The following is a 21,485-nucleotide window of genomic DNA, read 5'->3' as shown; positions in this document are numbered from 1 at the left end:
TGCTAAATGACCTGCAGACGACCTGATTATAGATGTTCGGTAGGTAGATAGGTCAGTCAAACTTTATTAACAAACCAGTGTTCAGACAACTCTCCGCCCGCTGCTTCTTCTACGGTCGAAAATGAAGTCAGCGGCAGCTTGCCGTAGTTGCTAGACCTGTTGTGGCTCAATATTGGTCCGGCGCACCGGATTATAAGGCGCACTGTCGGCTTTTGAGGAAATTGAAGGTTTTTAGGTTCGCCTTATAGTGTGGAAAATGCGGTACTTGTTCTTTTTTTGCAAAATAGCCTCAAGCTCAGTCAGGTTGGTTTGAGAAAAGTAGTTTTTTGCTTTATGTTTGGGATTTTGTTTCTGGAAGATCAACCCTGCATTTAGCTTCACCCAGTTTCCCCATCATCTCTGAGCAACTTAGTTTTTCCCACCAAAGAAAAGCTTCTGAACAGCATCATGCTACTGACAGTTTTGTGGTAGAGAGAGAGATTTGGTTGAAGTGGGTTTTATTTAAATGTGCACACTTTTTATCTTTGTTTTGTTCCCAACTTTGAATTTGTGAAAACATTTCCCAAACCATTCTTCCACTTTGTGCACCAGTTTGTGTAGGTCTAACATAAAAACAAATACACTGGAGTTTGAGGTCGAAATATTATAAAATGTTAAAAGGTTAAGTGTGAAATAAAACCTCAGGACAGTGAGTGAAGAGATTCCTCATTTTCTAACAAACAACATTTTAATTACAGTGAATACAATTGAATGTGGATGTGATTTTAGGGGCAGAAAATATTTCCTTAAAATTAATACGAGTCTGTTGGAAAATTTGCAAAAAATGTCTGGAAGCTAATGACAAAGAAATGGAGATTAAAAATGGCAACTCCCACAGCACAATGCTGCCAACACCATGTTTTAGGTGGAAGGTCAGAGATAGTTTTCAACCTTTATATAGATTTTTTTGCATGAATGTTTAACAGCAACGTCTGATTGTTCCTCCCACTTCACAACTGCACACTACTTTGTGATGCTCTAGTACATAAAATGCCAAAAATCAAAGAAAAATTTGAAAATTTTATGGAGGTGTTCATACATTTGGAAGGTTTATTTGGACTGAATCACCAGGTCTTTTTCCCTTGGAGTCTGAAGCTTCAAAGAGCTTCCTCTGAGCACCAAAACTCACACAGACACACACACACACACACACACACACACACAAAGAAATGCAGCGCCTAGACTTGTATGAGTGAAGTTTCATGAGCGTGTGAGGTGACTTGTAAAGGAAACAGACTCTGAACCGTGCAACCATTCTTCTGCATTAAACATTTCACAAACCCTCCACTTTCCATTTTGGGACCTGCACAAAAATATTCTCCAGCACCACTTCTCTCCTTCAAGCTTTCTTCTTTTGCTCTTTTTTTTCCCTTCTTTTTGTTTTGTTCTTCCTCTCTTCTTTCTCCCCTCTCTCGTCGGCGGGTCCTGATAGGCCCAATCTCCAGTGGCCATGTCGAAAACACCGGGCCGGAATAGCACGGGCTCAAGGTGGATAAATATTTATGGGGTGCGTTTACTCCGCACCGCAGAAGAGAAGTAGAAATAGCGTGTTTCCAAGGTGAGCAAAACAAACAACTTCAAAGGAATTTAAATACTCTTCATTTAAATTTTCCCCCAGCAGTCGCATGTTTTCTGCAGAGATTACAGTTATACTGTTAATGAAGGATCTGTGCCTGGCGCCAGATGACCTGATTATTGTCTGTAGCCCAGAGGTATTGACAGACAAGGCAGATAATGTGAGTAAAAATCAAACGCACACAAATATGAGCTCTACATTCCCATTTCTTTCTCTTTTTTTGTACCATACATTCATTCCTTTAAGGCTTCAGTTAAAAAAAAACAAACTCATTGATCTACACAGCTACGGCCAAATAGCGAAAAACAAACAACAATCCCTGCAGATGTCATTTATTTCCCAATAATCCGTGCAGGTAAAAACATGCGAGATCTCTCTTCAGTCTCGGTTCCGTGATCTCTCAAAATTTGGCAGCTCCGTTGCCAGACGGTTCGCTTCATCACATGTTGCCTCCTCCCCTCCCCAATCAAACCCAGTCAGGCGATCGGCTAATTATCCACTAATATCATGATTCAGCTGGCTCGGGAAATGTGATGATGGCGACGGCGTGTGTCGGGGGGCCAGGCAGGCCGGTTGTTTGGGAGTGAGAGACGGAGGGAGGGGATCAGCAGGGCTCGGAGCGAAGCCCTTTGATGTGGAAGATAATTACTTGTGTAGTTAAGATAATTAGCACAAGTCCAGAATAAAAGTAAATAGGCTAACTGTCGCTTCCACTGCAGCCGCAATGAAGTCAAGCTGCGAGTGGAACAGCATGTAATTTTCCTGTCTGCTGAAAGTGAAGAGAGATTAAGCATATGCATTTATTTAGCTGAGCACGGCGCATACTGGTTGTACACAGTGGGGATGAAAGATCGGGGCCACGGGTTGTGCCTTTGAGAAGTTTTCGCAGCCCTTTTTTTGTTATTTTTTTTGCCACGCTACAACCATGGGTTTACAGTGATCAAATCAAGCAATATAAAACACAAAATCAGATTTATTTTTTTTAAATGCAAGAAGCTGGTCATTTTCGGCGACGAACAAATGCGAACACCTCCACGTTTATTCCCACATAAATGGCTAAAATTACACAAAGAGAAATGACATCAGGTGCACATGTGAACATTGCTAGTCAGCATTTTTCTGGAGGTTTGCCCTGTTTATACCTCAGATGTTTAGTTTGCTGCGCTCCAGACTGGTGGAAGTAGAGTAAACTCCACAGTGAGATCCAAAACGTTGTCTAAGGCCTTCAGAAAGCAGCGTTTTGAGACTAGGAAGGGATCGAAAGAGGTCACAAAATGACTTGAAATAACTCTCTATATGGTCCAGATTTGTAATTCATTAATATGAAAATGATGACCTTTAAGCATACATAAAACATCCCTTTCATCAATGCTGCATTTCTATATATATTTACTGTTCTGGTGTAATATTCAAATCTGGCATGTTTTCATTAAATGCAAGTAGAAAAATATCATAATTAACACAAAGACTTAAACAGCCAGTGTATGTGTAATTTATCTCTGTAAAGTGTTTCACTCAGTGAATTGATTTACTGAATTAAATGTGCTCATTTGTATTGAATATGACCATAAATGAGACATTCCCAGCCAAGGTCTGGACATTCAAGCAAGGTGACTCCAAAGCAGATTGCAAGATGTTAAAATAAGTCTCCAAAAACCCTCAGATGTCGTCACTGGTTTAGCTCTTATTAGTGTTTGTATCAGAGTACATGTTTGTCCATTCATAGAGAGACTGGACACTCTTAACTTTCATGGGAGGTGTACAAAGACGAAACCTTTTCTCAATGAGAAAAACAGCGGAGACACTCGAAACATAAGTAGGTAAATAATACAATTTACAGTTAGACAATTCATTACAAACACAATTACTTTAAAATATATGTAATTAAATGATTCTAATAATACAAAGGCAAATATTTTAAAAGCTGTTGAGGCTTTTTTGAATGAGAAAGCCTTCAATTGTTTTTGAAAACGGACATTTTTGGAGGAGCAGTAAAGCTGAATGTCATCTTCATGAAGTCGATGGGATATATTGTGTTTTCAGTTCTCAGTAAAAGTCATCCCTTTAACAATTACCATCCATCAAGGAGGTTACTTGTATTCACTCCAGTTGCTTCACTGACTTCAGTTAACCTATAAAATATTCACCACTCAAAACAGGATCTAGTAAAATCCCAGTAATTGTAATGTGAAAAAGTTACACTGAATACTTATTTTTCATCTGAACATAAAAACATAAAGAGCATAAATGTCATTTACAAACAATAACTCATCTCTGCAAAACGTAAATGAGAGCTGAATATTTTAAATTAAAGAAGTTTGAAGATGAATAGTGTATTTTATCTTTGGTATTATAGTTGTATATATCATGGCATATTTTGTAAATGTCTTTGTGGCTGAGAGGTGCCTTTTGCAGACATCTGTGCAGCCTGAGGATGTAAATTGTTACCTGTTTAGTGAATATAAATGGTCTCGAGTTGAAAAATGTGCGACAGAGTCGAGTACAGGGGACCCCCCACGATGATGCGGGTTCTTGAATGTGCCAAACCAGATTTAAGGAAGGTTCATCCCCGCTTTCATGCAAAAAGAGACTCCCCTGCTGCTCTCATCACCATTCTGCTGCTTTCCAAGGGCACTCCTGTGATTGACGGGGCTTAATGTGTATCTTGCCAGAATTGAATTTGATCCTGGGGGCTCTGCCACGGGCCTCCTATGTTAGATTTAAACCCCCACCCTCCTCTACCTCTATCTTTTTCCTATTTTTTTTCCCTCCCTCTCCGTCAAACAAACAGAAACAGAATTACCTCGTCTGGAAAAGCTCCTGCATGCTCGCTTGCTGCATTCTTGGGAGATCATGTGCGGATCTGTGTCACAGAGTGATTGTGCTGCTTGTATTTTATGTTTTGTTTTTGTTTTCGTTTTTTTCCGGGGGTTGTAGGAGAAAAAGGATTTGAGCGTTTATTCAGAATGACAAAATGTGACTTTATTTTTGTGACGCATGCTATATTTATTTATTTTGGTACGTACAGATGCACATTTTGGCATATGTGCTTCCATGCCCATGCACCTGTTTATGCCTGAGGCATGGGGAGGGAGGAGTATTTTTTTTTCCATGCACCTGCTGTCTCAGAGCTGTAATTTCCTCTGCAGAGTTTAGCTGAATAATCGCGCTTTCCCCTGCTGGCGCTTCGCAGTTCAAAGCACTGACGAGATGAAACAAAACAATGACTTGTCAGAAACGCCAAACACCACTCAGGTTGAGCTGGAAAGGCCAGCTCCTAGTTACGCAACACTCTAAATTCTGCCCACCCTGCACACATCAAGGCCTAATCGCATCTGTAATTGTCAGCAATATGCTTGTGGGGGGGAGACGTCATGCAGGGAACTTCAGTTTAAGGATTCAAATCTCCATAAAGAAGCGATATCAGCAAGCAGTAGAAAGCTGCGTTTTGCGCCAGTTAGCCGTTTTCCTCTCCCAAAGTGGTGGGCGAATCGACAAGGCCTCATCCTCCTCTTGTCTCCCACAGATCTGTGACAACAACATACTTATCTTTTGTAAAAAGCCTGCCATTCATGTATATCCATTTGGCTGAAGACTGATATTACCGCTGGAGCACCCCAGCCTCTCTCCCCCCCTTCCCTTCATCTTTATCTTCCAGTGAGGCTGAGGAATCGCACACGGTCCAAGACAGATTACGACTTCAGCTAAGAGGGAATCAATGCTTTTCTGTCTCGGTTTCATGTGGAGGCACCCTTGAAGTGGCATCTGTTTTTCATTCATACACAGTATGATGTGTTGCTTTTAATCTGTCTTTGCAAGCTTTTATTTTTAACAAACCCGTAAATGCTTCACAGAGATTTTTCTAAACGTTTAACAAAAAAATGGGCGCCAACAAGTCACAATGCGGTGCCACAGAAAATGATGTAGTAGATATGCCGGGCCAATCAGTGGCGCAATGCAAGACAACACCACAAAAAAAAAACACAGAATGGCGCCATGTTTGTTTGTGAGAGTGCGGGAAAGAGAGACAGACATGTTGTTTTGATGTTATCATTTAAAACAAAAAATGGCCGCATGGAAACGTGAAATGTTCTGAAATGTATCCATTCCAGAACCCAGTTTCATAAATGATTGTTTCTGGTCTCCCAAGTCGCTGATTCCTCAGAGATTTAGGTCCATATCAAAATCCATGATGCAAATATCTTGTTCCACCTCATCCTGAAGAAGCTCTATTAGATTGAGATTGAGGGACCCTTGAGGTCACTGAAGTACAGTGACCCCTCCGTCACGTCTAGGAAACCAGTTTGAGATGATTTGAGCTTTTGCGGATTATTCTGTTGTATCCATCCAAAGATGCACAAACAATGCTCAACTAGAAAGAAAACTTCCCCCATTACTCTATCACCATCGGCCTCAAGCTTCAGTGCAAGGTGGGATGGATTTATGCTTTCATGCTCATAAGGCCAAATTCTGACAAGACTACTAGGAATAATTGGACCAATCTGTTATTGTAAAGCCGTTTTAAGCCTGTGTGAATTGGACCCTGAATTTTCTGTGATCTTCTGCTTCAGTGTTTGATGTACTGTGTTTTTGGAGAGGGCATTCTGCATAGTAACAAGTGGATATTTGCTCCTGTCTTGACTTCCCATCATTCTGAACCAGTCTTGGTCATTTTCTTCTGACATCAATGAGGCGTTTACGTCAAAGTAACTTCTTCTCACTGGATATTTTCTCTCTTTTCACTGGATCAAATCCCGGTGGAGCAGTAATTTCTGAAATTCTCTGCCCAACAATCCTGGCACATTAAAAATCACTCTCATCTGCTTTTTCTGTTCTGCTGCTCATTTTGAGCTTCAGCAAGGCTGAATGCTTTAAGTTGCCTCCATATGATTGGCCGATTCTCTATTTATCTTAAAAGCAACTGAACAAATACTTTTTTGTTTTTTACCTAGTTTACTCTGTCTTAAATATTGTATTATCTCCAAACTGCTACATTAGCTGAGAATAACTTATGTAGGGACCTGTAGCTACCACTGGAGATTTATCTGATGCATCTGACCTCCTAAATGTTTCTATTCAGCTGGTTTTTTTTGTGCATTCCCAAGTGTCTGGATATACTTTTAAGTCCTACATATAAGAACTTTTTCAAGTTCCTTCTCCTCCATCATTTTCTCTCCGTCTCAGCTAGCGCCTCTGTTGCGGCTATTGATTGTAAAACAAAGGGAATGGACTCAGGCTGACCCCCACATTACGAGCATGCGGCGTATAATTACCTGTGCCGCTCTCTGATTGTATCCCTTAAGAGAACAACCCCCCTACCCCCAGCCTCCCTTCTGCTCTTTCAACCACCTTTACCTTCAGCAGCAGCATCACCCTCCCTTTTAAACAATCCCTGCAGCTGAGCCAGTGGGGCAAAAACATCTCAGCTAAATGAAACATGTCAGGTTTTTAATGGAGTTTGTTTACTTCACTGTGTTTACCTATTAATGTCATCTATGATTTCATCTGCATACAGGTCCTGTGTTGTTGAGTGAGTGCGTGTGTGTGTGTGTGTGTGCACTACACACCTGCCTGGAGGCTCACTTTAATGAATTGAAACCTAAAAATAAGGCTCTTAACACCATAACCTGCAAGAAGCGGGCTGTACATTGCAACTGTCCTGGATATCTTTTGAAAAATACCGTCAGTAGGACCAATGTGCAAATTAGGCAAAGCAAAGCAGTTAGTGGAAATATTGATCACGTAAGGATAAAAGGGGAGCAGTTTTGCATGTTTTTTGCTCATTAAGAAGAATTGCTTGCATGAAAAATAGTTAGTATTGATTAAACGACTGCAGCCACTTTATACAAGAAAAATAAGTTAAACTTTTGTTTTAAGGTGGTTTTGTTGAAGAATTTATAAAGTTTTTAGTGGTTGAATAAATTAATTACTTTTTAAAGCATCAAAGAAGAGACTTTTTTTTTGGTTTAGATGTTTTTATCAGTCAGCAGCAAAGAAAAGCTGTCATAAGAAAGACGGGACATAACGCTGTCTTGCCAGCATCTTCACAATGTCTTTTGTTCAATCTGCACATTTTGGACCAAATTACAGAACCCATCTCGTTCCAGAGTTGGACATTCCTGTCATGTCTGTATTTGCATGTAATTGTTTGAACAGATGAAGGCGGCACCTTCAACCATCTGCAAAGTGTTCCCAGGCATGAACCAGACTAATTTGATGCAGCATATAATGCATCAAATTAACTCAAATACAGTTAATCTACTATTAGTGGATTGTTGATTGAAACCCAAAACTGAAGTCATTCAGTATAAAAGACAATTGTTCCTGATAATGGCCAAATGTATGTAAACTTCCAAATTTGAAGAAAATTATAAAAAAAACCTCTTAAAATGTTGTCGTGAAGTTTTCTGGTATTAAGCAAGTGGAAATAATTTTCCACTAGTATTTCTGTATGTGAATATCTGGATTTGACTGTGTTTGTGTGTTGGAACGGCCCAGTCAAAGCCCGGACCTAAAACTAGTTGAGAATCTATATAATCTGACTAAGCCTGAACAATTTAGTAAAGAATATCTAAATTTGTGTGTGCAGATAATGTACAGCTGTCACATTTTAGATATTTATTTAAAAATGGTGCATCCTTCGTCTCCTTTTATTTATAGTAAATTATTTGTGCTAGTTCATCACCAAAAAAACGCCTCCGAAATAAACAGACGTTTGTGACGGTAACGTAGCAAAATGTGAACAAGTCTGAATACTTATGCAAGACACAGTAATTTGCACAACAATGGAATAAATTCTTTCTGAAGCACATAATTGCAATCTATCTGCTCCGTTATGTGTGTTAGATACACAAAAAGATTCTAATTCTGAAACTGTGATTCACAACCTCAAGTACTTGTGCTCCGTGGGGTGCATCTGTTGTTGCCAGAGGGAATGTTGAGAGATGGTAGAGTTGTCCAAAAACTGTGGGGGTAAAAAAAAAATACATCAGCTAACATTTGATTCACTCAGATGGGTCACGATTCGAATTAAAAAAACGAAATGAGAACGAGATCGTACATTACCAGGCGCCAAAAAACAAATACTCTTGGCAAAGAAAGCGGAAGACAAGTATATTTATTCGAAAAGCTTTTTTTTTCTTTTAGCCAAACGAGGAAACAAAAGGGAAGGCCCACCATCCGAATGCTTAGGCACATCAAGAGATTCTTATAACTCATAAAGCTTTAATCAAGGTCTCAGTCTTAATGAGCTTGCTAGGGAGAAGAGTGTGTTATTGCTGCTAAAGGTCATGTAATGCAAACTGTAGAGCTAAATGAACAGCACATTTTCCCAACAATTAGCAAGGAGGATCATCTCCAAACAGTTGTCCCGTACCACCAAAATAAAAATAATTGCTGCAGAGGTCAACACAAGAAGCCTATAAGTTGATGGTTGGAGGTTTTAAGGTAGCACCTGATGATCAGTACAACTTGAAAGCAAAACTTTATTATTGAGTTGAAAGACACATAAAACCTTTTTTTTTTATGGGAAATGGTGTCCTGTTTTATTGTTTGGAGCCAGCAACACAAATGTGATCTGATAAGGAGACTTCAAAATCTGCACATGGGTCAAAGCAGATTGGATTTGCACATTTATCACATAGTTTAATCAAATGATGAAACCAGAATTTTTGAAATGTACAGTAGCCATCTTCAGGCATAGAGTTGGATTGACGGTGGTTTGATTTTGGGTTGCATTCGGCGTCGCATGGAGAGAGATTTTGTTCTGGAAAACATTTTTAAAAAATAGTAGGATATAGAGTTTGAATGCAAATTAAAATGTACAAGCAGCTTGAAAAGTTTAGCCTTGGACCTTGCACTCCTCTGGTTTAAAATATCAAAATGTGCATCTGAATTTCCCATGTTGGAGGGCAGCCATTACAAATTTACCAATAGATACCAGAGCACAGAAAGTTTGATCGCTGGATGACATTTACTTACCATAAGATTACTGTACGTTTTATGTTAATATGTTAAAACCCAGATGATGTCGTGACTTATAAGCTTAATTTTACTATATTTATGTTGTTGTTGTTGAGAACAGAATGGCCAGACCGTTGTTACCTGCTCAAGAAGTTTGACAAAAAGGAGTTTAACTCTTTCAGGTTTGACTTCTACAATATTTCTTGAACAATTTTTCTTTATACCTCGCATATGTATATATATATATGTGTGTGTGTGTGTGTGTATGTATCTCTCTCTCTATATATATATGTATATATATATATACATATATATATATATATAGAGAGAGAGAGATACATACACACATAAAATAAAATAAAAATATTATATTAAGGTTGTGAGTGACAGGGTAAAAAATCTTAACGTATTTGAAACTGGAAGAATGTTTGCTAAAAGGTTCACCGCTGTAATGTCAACAGCCAGATGTCAGAAAGTCTGCTGGCGCAAAAGTGGCTTCTGCTGATTTGAGAATAACAACCACAAGGTGAATAAGCAGCGTAGAAAAGTCTGCCAGCTCAAATAGCAGCTAAAAGCAGCGACACAATGCCTCTTATTTCCAACATCCAATACTTGGTTTTTAGTTATCATTTTTATTTCTAACACGGCCGTTGCAAACTGTTGGCAGTCGGCATTTATACCCGATCCAATGAACACATTTGCCCTGTCACATTGTGAAACATGGAAAATCCCCCAGAAAGACATTTCAGACGGAGACATTTTTATTGTTCAGTTTGTAATTTTGTAACCGCCATGGGTTTAAAAAAAAGCCATTTACCAGGGGTCCTTTATAGCAGCCAGAGGAACGGAAAATGTGTTCCCCTCCCTCCCTTATCACCGCTTCTCACAAACAACAGCATGAGATTTAGCACAGTAGTTAGCACATTGTAACACCACACATGTCAGCAGTGATTAAATATGGGGAAATACAATGAGAGCTTTCTCGTATTACAGTTGCATTCCTGTTATTGAGCTGTATCATCCAATTTCAACAAATTATGTCTCAGTTATCTCCGAGCCTAAGCATTGTTGTTTTCCTCCTTCCCCTTCTGTTTCATACTTATGCAAAAAAGAGGTGAGAAGAAAAACAGGTTCCCAATAGACTTTAGTTGTCTGTTTATATTGTGGGGAGATTAGGAGACCTGAACAATTGCTGCTTTGTTTATGTTATTGATTTTTGATTTGTATGCCTCGTGAAGCCAGCAATGGCTGGTTCTTAAAATTTTCTCCATTACATTTTGAAATGCTTGTTGTTTCAATCATTTGTGACTCTTCGTGGTCTAGAAAGGGACTGTTTGCATTTTTGGAAATTAAGGGAATTTTAATATGTTGGGCTACACGGGCTAAAATCACCAACTGTATAGATCCAACTCGCTGTAAATCATCAGGTGGGTTTAGACTATTAGACCTGGGAAAGCGGTAAAACATCCAGTATTCAATGGATTTGTTCCAACTGGGTGGAAAGTCCAACCGTTTAGACGAGTCTTAAGTAGTCACAGCTAATGGGGGAGAGATTGTTGTGCTAGCTAAATAGCATTAGACTGAACAAATAGCTCATACAAATCTTTATTTTTCATGATTTCAACATTTTTAAATGGCGGTTAAAACAAAACGATCAAATGTTTTACTTGTAGGAGGCCACTTTATCTTTATATCTTTGGTAAAAATCCAGATTAGTTTGTTCTAAAACATTGCAGTGCTATTCAGTGTTCTGTCATTGGGCAAGCCACTCCACCCACCTCTAATTACCCCAGGGCAGCTGTGGCATCCTGTAGCTTGCCACCATCAGGGTGTGAATGTATGCGTGAATGGGTGAAAAATTGAATGTTGTGTGAAGCGTTTAGGGTCATCTGGACTTTATAAAGCGCTATTCAAGTATCAAGTATGAATACCATTTTATTCAAACACTAATCATTGTATTTGGCTGGTATTTACAGAAAGGCATTTGATTAGTTACAAAGGAAGTAGCAGTAGGAAGTGATGCGTAGATGCTCTGAAAGTGTTTTACTTTTCCTGCTTTATGAAGATCATTGGTGGTGCACTTCCTCCTCAATATCCTGTTTTATCATAGGTTAATATTAGAATTTCACCATCATCAAATACTTTTACTACTACTATTTTTTTCCGACCCTTTGGAGATGCCAGGTTTTGACAAATTTGCTGTGGAGTTTGTCGAATGAATGCCAGTGCCAGGAATGAGAGATGCCATTTGCAAAGTACAGCTATTTTAGGAGCAGCTCTACCTTTCCATCTAGTTTCAGAATTGTAATTAAAGCCAAAGTTTGCCCAGATTTGGCATTTGCAAATATTATCATAAATATACCCCCAAAGTATTTTCATACCAAACAAAGGTGTTTTATTTTTCTTTTATTCGCTGCAAGTGCTTTATCAGAGTTTCATTTTGTCCCTCTCATCCTTGATGCTGAGGCTGCCCTGGCTCAGGGCGAGTCCTTTGAGCTTCCATCCATCTACTGTTTGACAATGCCTGGCTGACTTCCAACCCTTTAGCACAGACATCAAATGCCAGCTACCAAAGTGGCCATATGTACTCCTCCTCAAGATACCAGAGGTAAAAAGGTCTGAAGTGCAACAACTTGATGCATCGCCCACTAGGTACAAATTAATGAACAACACAAGGGCCAGAGTGAAACACTCACACTGAATTACTTTATCTTGCAAAACAAAAATCAATTAAAACCCTGATAAATATCTGATGTAACAGCTTTTATGTTGCAAAGGGAAAATGAAGCGATTGGGTACAAAGAGTGTGGTTTTCAAGTGATTATTTGCATCAGAGAGCCAACTAGATAGAGGTATGCTGAAGGTCAGATTAAATAGAGAAGAGCAAAAAAATAAAAAACTAGACCCAAACATCTTTCTCTTTTGTTTACCTGAAAAACAAGTTAAATCAACAAGCAGGAGCTGATGGAAATTGGATAAAACCGTCAGGGCTGACCCAAGAGAGGATTCCATTTTCATTATGTTTGGACAATGTCGTAATTCAAGCCTCCTTTTGGGCCCTGCTTTTAGAAAACAACAAAAGAGAAGAAGGCACGTTGGCCCGGGAGGTATTTCTCATTTTTCCCAGACGTTCACGTGAAATGGGAAGGGGCAGGCAAAAGGGGGGAGGAGGATAAAGTGGGAAAAAAAGAGGTTAGTTAAGGGGATCAAGTCACCACCTGTGATCTGAAGTAAAACTAAACCCTTTCATTCCCCATCCTCTCCTCCGTCCCTCATTCTTTTGTTTTTTCTTTTCTTTTTAAGGTCCTCCGAGGATATTGCCGCCATATTCTTTCAGTGGTAAAAATGTCCCCAGGCACAAAGCTATTTCAGATCCTTTACCAGCAGGCCCATGGTGATAGAAAAGGCGTAATTTGTTTTGACTTTGCCTCTCTCGCAAACCAATCTCCTGGTGTTATTTAAGTCCGCACTCTTGTCTCGCTCTCAGCAGCGTGTGGCGGCAAACAACAAATCTCAGGTTGCCATGGATCTCTGCTATTTATAAAGCGTTTGTGTGGCTTTGTGCAACTATTTTTTCCCCCTTCTTCTTTGTTTCCATAATTCATTTTAAATTCTCTTACAATGGCCGTCCATGGTCGCGCACACCAAAACGAAAAAAAAAAAATCAAAACAAAAACTTTGAATTAGACTTTTATGAAATATCGCTGCCTTATTCCCAGTGTGCTCATATCTATGCTTGTACAATCTGAGGATGCAGAAAAGCAGTCTGCACAAGTCCTCAAAAAAACAACCCACAGATGGTCTTAAAATAGAATAGCTTCATTATGCCAGAGCAAACAGGGATCCAGCCGTTTGCCTGTTGATCATTTCCCTCTGGTGACTGCTGAAGTGCACTCTTCAACCACAATGGTAGAGATTAGACCTACAAGAGCAAGTACACCCCTTACACATTTTTGTAAATATTTTATCATATCTTTTCATGGGACTGCACTGAAGATATGGCTTTTAAGCAGTGTAGTCGGTGTTCTGCTTGTGTCAACACACAACCATCAACGTCTAACCCATTGGCAACAATAATGAGAACAGCCATAAGTTTAAAATTTGTAAATTTTACTCAATTAGCCTTTTTTCTTCCCTGGCGTCATGTGATACGTAAGTGGGCTCTCACACTCTTCAGGCCAGTCTTTTGAAGCTCAACATAGCACTCCCTGAGAATCAGAAGAAAAATAATTAATAAAAATGGCATAGGCTATAAGAATATCAACACCCTGAAACTGAGCTGCGGCACTGTGACCGAGACCATATTTTATGAGACGGGTTTCAACGAGAACAGACCAAAGAAGTTGAGTGATCATGTGCTGCATCATCTCCAGAGGTTGTCTTTTTTTTTTAAATAGACTAATGAGAGCTGAAGAGGTTGAAGGGATAAGGGTCAGTCTACAAACAATTTGCTGAAGACAAGCTCAGGACATGGGTTACTGGAATATCAAGTTTGGCAGAAACCCATTGAAAAAGGAGACTCTTAAGAGGCTCTGCCATTTAAACACCCTCACCTCTGCAGACATTTCTGTAATAATGTTGGCCAAGCACTCTGTTAAAGTCTCCCCATTCTCCACAAAGACCTTTCTTCTCTGGAAGCTCGTTGCTCTGTGAGTTCACCTTCCCTCTAAATCGGTATATAGATACCACATATCCCACCTTTTTGTATGTCAATCCCCGGGGCAAGGACAAGAGCCCATCTAAGTACAGCACTGCCACAGTGATTTTCCACCACCACTTCATTGCTCAGCTGCTCCAGAGGTCTGGGACGGCATCAGAATGTGAAGCAAAAGAGCTTCTCCTTTTAGGCATGAAGCAGACAAGACCAGCACAAAGAAACAGATTTTCCCAACAAACATAAAATGAACTGACCAGTCTGCATGTTCAGACTGACATGTTTTTAGCTTGACAAGTGGAAGAATTTCTCTTTACCCGTAATGTCTTCATCATGTCAGGGACAAGAACTAATCAGTCAATGACTCCATGTCTGTGGCGGACGTGCAGAGCTCATGTCATCTATCCCTATAAAGTGGGAGCAAGGTTTTCTTCACAGAAACAGGCAAAACTCCTCTAACTTTTTAAACCATCAAAATAGACATGGAAATGACCTGGCATCGATATTCAAAGACGATTCAAGTCAAATTCACATTAACTGAAGCATCACATTCCTTTAAATGTGTAATTAAAGCTTCAGCTGATCAAACAAGATGATTCAACTGTTCAAATTTGTCAGCTAGAAGGAAGAACATTCTGTGCCTTAATGCTGCCAGAGTTCTGTATATTTATCGTTCCAAGGTATTCGACTTAGTCTGAAGAAACTTTTTGCCCACTGGAGACTAGAATTATTGAGGTTACACTGTGCATGACCTAAGGGGAAAATAAAAGGTCGGAATGTCACACCTTGGGGAACCTTTACGCCCCAATAATGTGTTAGAGAAACTGACCTACACAGTAAATTAAATCAGATATCCCCTGGCTTTTTATTAGCTAGGTGAGATTTAAGAGTCTTACCAACCCTGGTTTGTCTGCTGCAGCAGCAGATGGTTAAAAATGATCCCTTCTCAGACTTGCAGCTCCTGCTTTTGTTAGCGCCTTGTCTCAACAAGTATTTGGGGAAAATGAGGTGCCGCAGTGGGGAAAAAAAGGAGGTGGTGCCGTACATGAAACCCATCACATATACGGGACTCTAATTACTTCCACGCTCCTCCCTTGTGTCTTAGATGGATTCTCATGAGCCAGAAGTGGAGGATCAGCACTTTCCATCCCTCCTACTAACTCCGTTCTTCCTTTTTTCTTCTCCCTTTTCACAGTGGGGCTTGTGTTATTAACCTTCTGTCTGCTCATGCAAATAGGACTCTATAGCCCCTTTTTCCCCCTGTCTCTCTCTGGAAGCTCATTTTAGACAGCTGAGCTTCCTTTAGAAAATTTACAAGTGTTGTTTCCTGTTATGGAAATAGTCCAGCGTTCGGCCAGAATCCAGAGCTGATGAGAATGGGGAACCGATTGGAAAAGTGAAAGAAGAGAAAGAACACACTGCTGAGACAGTGCGCGACTCATTTTGCTTGATGATGAGGCAGAAATGTGGAGAGAAGAGGAGGCAGAGGAGTTCAAGCTGAGCAGAAAGAGGATGAAGTCAAATTTTTCAGTCTTATCTTTTAACCCAATATTGACTATTGAAGAAGACAAATGGGCCAGGGGTGTACTTATGGTTTTGATGGTTTGAACCTGTCCACCCACTCGGCTCCTATTTTCTTCTCAGGAAACTTCCTCTGTCTCATTATTGGAAGTACTAAGCACCTCTTGAGGTGGTTACTGCTCCTCTCATCAGGAAACGGTGCAGATGGGGTGATGGCGACGGACGATTGCTGGGCAGAAACAATGGTAATCACTAAAAATGAGTCACACCAAGATTTTCTAACGTATTAAACCACTGGCTCCGCCTCCAGTGCCGCTACCGGTGCTAAACCCCGTCCTACATAAAAAATGACAGCTGCACAAAGTGCTACTGTAGAGCCTTTTACTGCAGACTCGGTGAGAGAAACCGTTGTTAAAGGCCGCTAATGGGACAATTATGAGAATGGAAATGCTGCATACAGAGGAAGAGAGAGCTGAATTTCTGACCAAATGTTACCTTTTTAGTTTTTCCATCAGCACTACTATTGCACATTTTCTGCAAATGCACTCAAATTTGTCTTTATCAACACTTCAGATTGTCTTTGTAAGCTATTTTCCTGCTGCAGCCACAGTAAACCTTCAAGATTGTAGAACAAAGTACCCCATTCACAGTTACTGAAGATTCAGAATCAAAACAAGTTTGATGCAGACAACGGGAAAAGTGTTTTGTTTTTTTTTTTCTTTGGTTTTATATCAAAGAAAAACTTTTCAAGGAGGCACTCTCATCTGTTTCACTTCAGTGGAGTTGATTACTGTTTTTGTTTTTTGGGGGGTTTTTTGGGTTGGAGAAACTCTCTCTGCCTGAAGCTAATATCAAATGCAAAACTACATAAAGCCTCTGTTTATCTAGACTGTGGTCTTGTAATCACATTGATATTGTTGTGAATTTTTGTTTTGTTTGGGTTTCAAATACTTACAGTAATGCAGCTTTTTTTTTTCTTTGATTCTAAACTTCTGTTTTCTTTAGCTAGAACGTGTTTGAACATGTCGACTATTTTGGTCTTGATTGGCCCAACATATGTTGCTCGTTTTAATTTCTGGCTGATGTCAAACGAATGCCTTGTCTTTATTGTCTAAATTGCAAACAAACAAATTTGGCTCGGCACTGGGTTCCCAAAATAACCCAAACGTGGATTGATTTGGCCTTGGTTTATTGATTTGACCCAGAATACTGGTTAAAGTTTCTGGAACAAAATGGATAAAGTGACTAATGTCCAACATTTATCTTACCAAATATGGTTGAATAGAATAACTTCTAACCTGAAATATAAAACTGAAAATGTGATTCAGACCTACTTAAGCTAACAATATTACACATTACATAGTTAATATAGTGTTATGCTCAGCATTCACACTGTGACCAAAGAACTAGTCATAAATTGAATATAGACAGATGTTATTCCATATTGTATTTTATACTGATTATGAACTTCACCCAACATGTAGGTTTTGGATTGTGTAAGGAAACCACAGTAACCAGAGAGCCTTCATGTGCACCGGGTTGAAAGACTCCAGTGGGGATTCAAACCCAAGACCAACAGGTTTAGTTTAATTCTGGTTCTAAAATGCAGATTAAGAACAAAATTTACTCCTTTGAGTTCATAACCAAATCCTATATCCATCTGATGCCAATGTGTGCTTTCTCTCTTCAATTTTATTCCCTTAAATTATTTCATACTCGTATACCACTTAAGCTATGGGATATTAGTTTATTTCTATTGTTAAGTGTGTATGCCAACCAGATTTCCACTTTTCCCCAGACATTCCCTTTTATTAGGACAAAAAGAGGCCTATTTCACAAAATGGCTCACTGGATGCAGGGATAACAGCCCGTATTATCTTGTTAGAAGCATTTCATGGAGGCAGAGTGTAGCATGCCTTTATTTTTCTTTTTTTTCTTTTTTTTGGCGCATATTTTCAAATAAAGAATTATGTCTGTTCTTTCACAATGTTCCAAATCACAAAAAGACAGTTTTAGTCACAAAAGGGCTGATGTGCATTCTGCATGTGCAGGAGACCTCACACATGGAGAATAAAGTTTGTATCTATCCAGAACTTGTCAGATAGATGTTATATTTTCCCAGTAAAATTTGAATCCAAGGTCAAGTCTTTTTTTGTAATTCCTGAAAGTAAAATGCGGAACCATTTTACTAAAACTGGGTTACAATCTTGACACTAGGTTTGGTGAACCCTACCCAACAGGTTAAATCTATTTTTTTTTTTTTTTTGTTACAGTGCTGGGAACCTTCAGCTTAAGCAGATCTAATTTAGTCTGAGGTGAACCGGCACATGGGCTCCAAACACTTACACCCACATGTTGGGTATTACAGTTGGCCTTGTGGGGCTAAAATATAAAGATGAATGCATACAAGTGGAGAGAGAGATACAGAGCTCTTTTATTGCCTAATCACACAATACAATAAAGCACAGAGTATGGCGCATAGAGCCTAATATTGTTTGAATCACTCTTTTCATTAGAAGTCCCAAAAGTGCCATCAGTCCTCTTCCCTATGGGTGATTTGATGGGTTGTCACGGAAACCCACAAATGCTGAATGTCAGTGTTGTCGAATGTTGTGGAAGAAAAGATGTGCGATGTTGAAGACATTGTTAGGTGCTAGTAAGCGAGGTACTTTGCGGTTAAGTCCAACTTTTATTCTCTTTTTGTCGGGCCTCAATACGATCGATGTCTTATTTGAGGGTTTCAGGACCTTTCAGGACACTGTGTTGATAAATAAGACGGGCCCTCTTCAGTTGCTTTTCTTCAAACTGAATGTTCTTAATTATTGTTTCTGTTGCATTTAGTTGGACATAATTGTGGCTCAAAAGAACATCATTTTTCAAAATCAGGACCATGACAATAAACTTCTAACCATAGCTAAATAATAACCTTTTCTGCAGGATACGAAAGCACATCTAAGCACCTGCTACCTGATATTTTTACTGAGCTAAAAGCTGCCACTTTGCCATGAAGAACATATGGGATTAGATTTCGCAGTGGTGGCTGAATTGGACCAAAGGTAAATGGCCAAAAAAGAAGTGTGTGATTGGTGCTTTACCGTGATAATACCGCATGAATTGGCTAATAAACTCCCCCGCTAGGTAAGCGCAAGTTGGAGTAACGGCTTTTTAAACTGCTTTTTTCACTAGCGTCGGCAGTCAAGCAGAAGGAGTGGGGCACTGCTGAAACTCGTACAGCAAATGCCTCGGAGGCCACACATATAGATAAATATATGCTGTTTATTTTTATGAACATAGTACCGTCTGACCGAACGCAGACCCACATGATGAAATCCAATCCCCCCTCGGCTGTCTCTCTTTACTCCTGCTGCTGCAGTCGAGACATATCAGATTTCATTTGGATCAGATGGCGTATCTATTTCCACAGCGGCCAACGACAACAAGCAGGCTGCCTCCCCTACATCAAACAGCCCCTTTTCCCCCGCGATTCCCCCTCCACCAAGTGGCCTACCTACGATTGTCGAAAAGATGCAGCGTCGAGCCCAACCTATTATTTCCAATTTCTTCTTGGGAAAGTTGATCTAATGAGTATTATCGGCAGCTAATGGGAATTATAATTAGTCAGATGCAGCAGATTATCTGCGCATAATTAGCTGTGTCTGTCAGCCCCAATTAGTGCAACAAGAATTAGGAGACTTTTGAGTTTAGCAAGGGAGGTGAGGGAAAGGGGAGAGAGGCAGGGGGAGTGTGGGTGGCTGGGAGAGGCAGGTTTTTGGCTCTCGGCTCCGTCGTGTGCCGAGGAAGAGGGGGAAGCGCTACAGAAAGCACGATAGGCAGGAATGACTTTTTTGGCTCGCACAGAGCAAGCGTGCTGATGGAGAAGAGACTTCAGTGGAGATGTGGACATGTGGAAGGGTAGACTAATTTGATTCCCTCAACATGTGCCCATTAGCTGCTGGGGAGATCCGAAAACCGCTCTACAGGATTACTTTTTTAAAATGCTGATCATGGGCAAAGGTTTATTGAGTGAAAATGCCAAACTGTGGCACAGAGCAATATGTTATTCTGCAAAAAAAAAAAAAAAAATCTGCTCATCTACAAGCGGCTAAAAACTTCTGCATCACACAGTTGGCAAGAAAAGACAAGCTGAACATTTCATCCCCCACCACCATTCCAAGAATACTTTATGAATAGATGGGTGAGGAGAACTTAATTTGAAAGGACTAAACCTTGCGGAGAAATTTGCACCCTTGATGCCTTGCCACAGTAGACACATTAATACCACAAACATAATTGAGTTTTAATTTGGATTGTTCCTGCCAGCTTTGCACATCTAGAGACTGAGAGTTTTGCCCATCCTTTCCTCTCATTCAAACGTCTTGTTTAAAAAACAACATGAGTTTGAACTCAACCTCGCCTATGTTTGAGGTCTAACAATTCATAACTTCCAGTCTTCTCTACTGTACACACAACTGAGTGACAGAAAGTTTGTCATCTGTACCAACCCTCTATGGTCCAGTAAGAGTTTCTGCAATTGTCAGCCCAGTTTTTTTGGGGACCATGTTTGCTGTGCTTATTAGCAGGAACGGTAATACTACCACTTCATTAGTGGAGTATAGCGCCCAACAGAAAGAAAATTAAGGTTGGGATTGTTAGCAGAAGAAAGCAATGATGAATCTCGTTAAGTATTAATGCAGGCGTGTACTTGTTAGCAGGGTCCAAACGGTCGCCAACACAAGTTGTTTGGGTCAAACATGTCAGTAACTTAAAAATGTTTGAGCAATATATTCATAACCCATAATCAGAGTTGATCAACATTTTGGATTATAATTAAAAGAGCTTCTGGAATCATAATGTATTGACGTTAATGACTTGGGATCAGTTTTTAGCTTCTATTGCAGATGTTGAACTGGATTCAGGTCTGTACTATGACAGAATCATTTGAGCTCATGAATGTGTTTTGGGCTAAACCTTTTAATTATACCACTGGCTGTTGATCTAGGGTTCTTGTCTTACTGGCAGATGAACAAGTCTGTTTCAGCCTTTGTTTCAGGATTGCCCTGATATATTTAGCTTCATCAATCTTCCCACTGATTCTGACCAGCTTCCCTTCTAGTCTAACACAGGAAACCCCAAGAAACAGACTGGTAGTTGGGAGAGTAATTTCCTCTTCTGTACACTAAGGTGTCCTTTCGCACATCCCTCATATTTCCTTTTGTTACAGCTACATTCAGGCATATGGAAACACATGCTGGTGTGAACGCATGCTTGGTTGTCAGTTGTGTTTTCAGAGCTTATTTTTCACAGTATTGCTAATTAAATGAACACTAGCAGAAGAACTCATTGCAGAAACAACTTGTTCATTCTTGCAACAGCCTCAATTACACTAAATAACACTCTCTGCACATTCATTATTGGCATAAGGGCTTGCAATCAAAATAAAAAAGGACATGGAAAACAAATTTAAGGCAATCTGGTGTGGGAGTTTTAAATTGTGCCTTTAACTTCTTGGAAAAACAATCTTTGGTGCAGTGTTAATGATGGCTTGTATGTCAACAGGAATTGAAGATTCAGTTTCAACTTTGTTTTTATTTCTGTCCGTTGTAACACAACTAACAATATTTTTTATTTTATTTTTATTTTATATATATATAAAAAAAAATTCCCCTCTCACCCTCCGTGGGTGGTCTCTTTCATCCTCTGAGCTCGGGTCCTCTACCAGAGGCCTGGGAGCTT

At 39.7% G+C, this 21,485-nt stretch overlaps 1 long non-coding RNA gene across 2 annotated transcripts in view; it reads left to right on the top strand.

The window, feature by feature from the left end:
* Positions 1–21,485, top strand: part of LOC103156035 (uncharacterized) — a 214,043-nt gene that overhangs the window by 3,686 nt on the left and 188,872 nt on the right. The gene's annotated exons all lie outside the window — the stretch shown is intronic.

This window comes from Poecilia formosa, unplaced genomic scaffold, assembly GCF_000485575.1.
Source record: "Poecilia formosa unplaced genomic scaffold, Poecilia_formosa-5.1.2 Scaffold9, whole genome shotgun sequence".
Lineage (NCBI taxonomy): Eukaryota > Metazoa > Chordata > Actinopteri > Cyprinodontiformes > Poeciliidae > Poecilia > Poecilia formosa.
This window is presented reverse-complemented; position numbering and strand designations above follow the sequence as displayed.